Genomic DNA, 2,548 nt, shown 5'->3' on the forward strand with positions numbered 1-2,548 from the left:
GGTTGGAGCTAGGGTTGGTTTTACGGTTAGGGTTAGGGTTATAGTTAGGGTTAGGTTCAGGGTTAGGGTTGGGGTTACGGTTAGTATTTAGTGTTAGGTTTAGGGTTAGGGTTAGTGTTAGGGTTGATGTTAGGGTTTGGGTTACGGTTAAGATTTAGTGTTAGGTTTAGGGTTAGGGTTAGAGTTAGGGTTTTGTGTTAGGGTTAGGGTTAGGATTTCGGTTTAGAGTTACGGTTAGGATTAGGGTTAGGTTTGGTGTTAGGGTTACGGTTTAGGGTTAGGATTAGGATTTATGGTTACCGTTAGGGTTCGGGCGAGGATTGGAATTATAATTAGTATTTAGGGTTAGTGATAGGGTTCGTGTTAGGGTTGGGGTTAGAGTTAGGATTTAGGATATGGTTTAGGGTAAGGGTTAGGTTTACGATTTAGGGTTAGGGTTTGGATTTAGGGTTAGAGTTAGGCTTAGAATTAGGGTTGATGTTAGGGTTAGGGTTAGGGTTATGTTTAGGATTTAGTGTTAGGTTTAGGGTGTCATGGTTTGAGATTGGCCCCCCCTCGAGAGAGGGGGGCTCAGAGGTGATTGGGTGCCAGGGCAGTGTTCCCTGAAGAGCCAATCACCACTCATGTTATTTGCTTCTGCTCAAAAATCATATATTCACAGCACCGGAAGTGGTTGGCAAGTTCTGTGTTGGCACTTGGGCTGTTGGTGTCTGCTGCATGTAGGTGTGGAAGGCCGGGGGGTGGCTGGGCTCCTTCTTCCCCCTCTGGGGGGAGAGGGGAGCCCTGCGGCCCCCTCAGCTCTGCCTAGCCCAGAGCAGAGTTAGAGGCAGCATTCTGAGTGTGTGCAGTGAGGGAAGAGACTCACAGCACCTGAACCTGACCTGAGGTAAGAGGAGAGGCAGGCTTTTGCAGCCAAGCCTTCTTCCCCCTCCTTTTCTACAGCTAAGCTGTGGAGGGGGGGTTTTCCTTTCCCTCCGCTGGAAAGTGGAGGAGAGGCTCAGCATTGAAGCTGAGCCAAGTGGACAGGCCGTGGAAGTAGGCCCAGCGCTCGGGAGGAGAGTCCCAAGTGAAATTGGAGATGGACCCCCCCCAGAGAGAGAGAGAAAGGAGCCCGGAGGATGTCTCTGCCATGCAGGACAACCGAAAACCCGAAGAGAAATCTACATGCCGGGACATGGAGGCTTGATAAGCAGAACCACACTGCAGCAGCCTATGAATCAAGGGATGAGAGAGAGAGAGATCACACAGCAGCAGGAGAGCAAGGACTCAGAGCTATCTTCCTGGACTTCATGAGGAGGAGAGACTACAACAAAACAACTGGAACTTGGTGAGGGGGAGCGTTCAGGCCCAGAACACTCCCACAGAGGGACTGGTTACTTTCCAACCTTGAAAAGGCTCTTTCCTGGACTAAACTTAAAGGAGGGGCTTGAAAGGACTGATTGATAGAGATGTAATATATATAGTTGTCTTTAGTTTGTATAGTATTTATTTGTGTAAATAAATGTATATATATTTCCCCCTTCCCCTATAGAAGCCTCTGGCCTGAAAGTTTCTCTTCGGTGTTGGCATAATTGTGGGAGGGGGTGGAGAAGCCTGAAAATTGGATTTTTAGATTTCTAACGTGGCTCAAACTGCCACATAGGGTTAGGGTTAGGAGTTAGGGTTAGGGTTAGGATTAGGGTTAGGGCTAGGATTTAGGGTTAGTGTTTATGTTTAGGATTAGGGTTAGGGTTAGGGTTAGGGCTGATGTTAGTGTTAGGGTTATAGTTGGGGTTAGGTTCAAGGTTAGGTTTAGGGTTAGGGTTAGGATTTAGTTTTAGGTTTAGGGTTAGGTTTAGAGTTAGAGTTACGATAAGGCTATTCTTTCCTGGGTGGAATGGTAGTCATTTGCTTGCAGGAGCGCTGCACTTGAATTGGCTGTCCAACTCTCAAAAATTCAGTACAGAGCAAGATTACTCCCAGAAAAAAGTTGCCCGCACAGAAAGGTCTTGTTGTCCATGTAGCCCTGAGAGTGGCACACAAACTGCACATGAGAGACGGAGGGTAAGGGTCCTGGTTAGGGTTTATGGTTAGGGTTAGTTTTAGGGTTAGTGTTAGTGTTTGGGTTTAGGGATAGGGTTAGAGTTAGGGTTCGGGTTAGGTTTTAGTGTTAGGGTTAGGGTTAGGGTTAAGGTTAGGGTTGGGGTTAGGGTTGATATTACGGATAGAGTTAGGGTTATAGTTGGCGTTAAGTTCATGGTTAGGTTTAGGGTTACGGTGAGGATTTAGTGTTAGGTTTGCAGTTAGGGTTAGGGTTAGTGTTAGGGTTCGGGTTTTGGGTGAGGGTAAGAGCTAAGGTTGTGGTTGGGGTTAGGGTTAGGTTTAGGGCTTGGATTCGTGTTAGGGTTAATATTGGGGTTAGGATTGGGATTTAGGGTTGGTGTATGGGTTAGGGTTAGGATTGGGGTTAGGGTTAGGATTTAGAGTTAGGGTTAGGGTCAGGATTTAGGGTTAGGGTTAGGACTGGGGTTACGGTTAGAATTTAGGGTTAGGTTTAGGGTTAGGGTTA

Source organism: Neopelma chrysocephalum, unplaced genomic scaffold (assembly GCF_003984885.1).
Source record: "Neopelma chrysocephalum unplaced genomic scaffold, ASM398488v2 Primary Assembly neopelma1_117, whole genome shotgun sequence".
Classification (NCBI taxonomy): domain Eukaryota; kingdom Metazoa; phylum Chordata; class Aves; order Passeriformes; family Pipridae; genus Neopelma; species Neopelma chrysocephalum.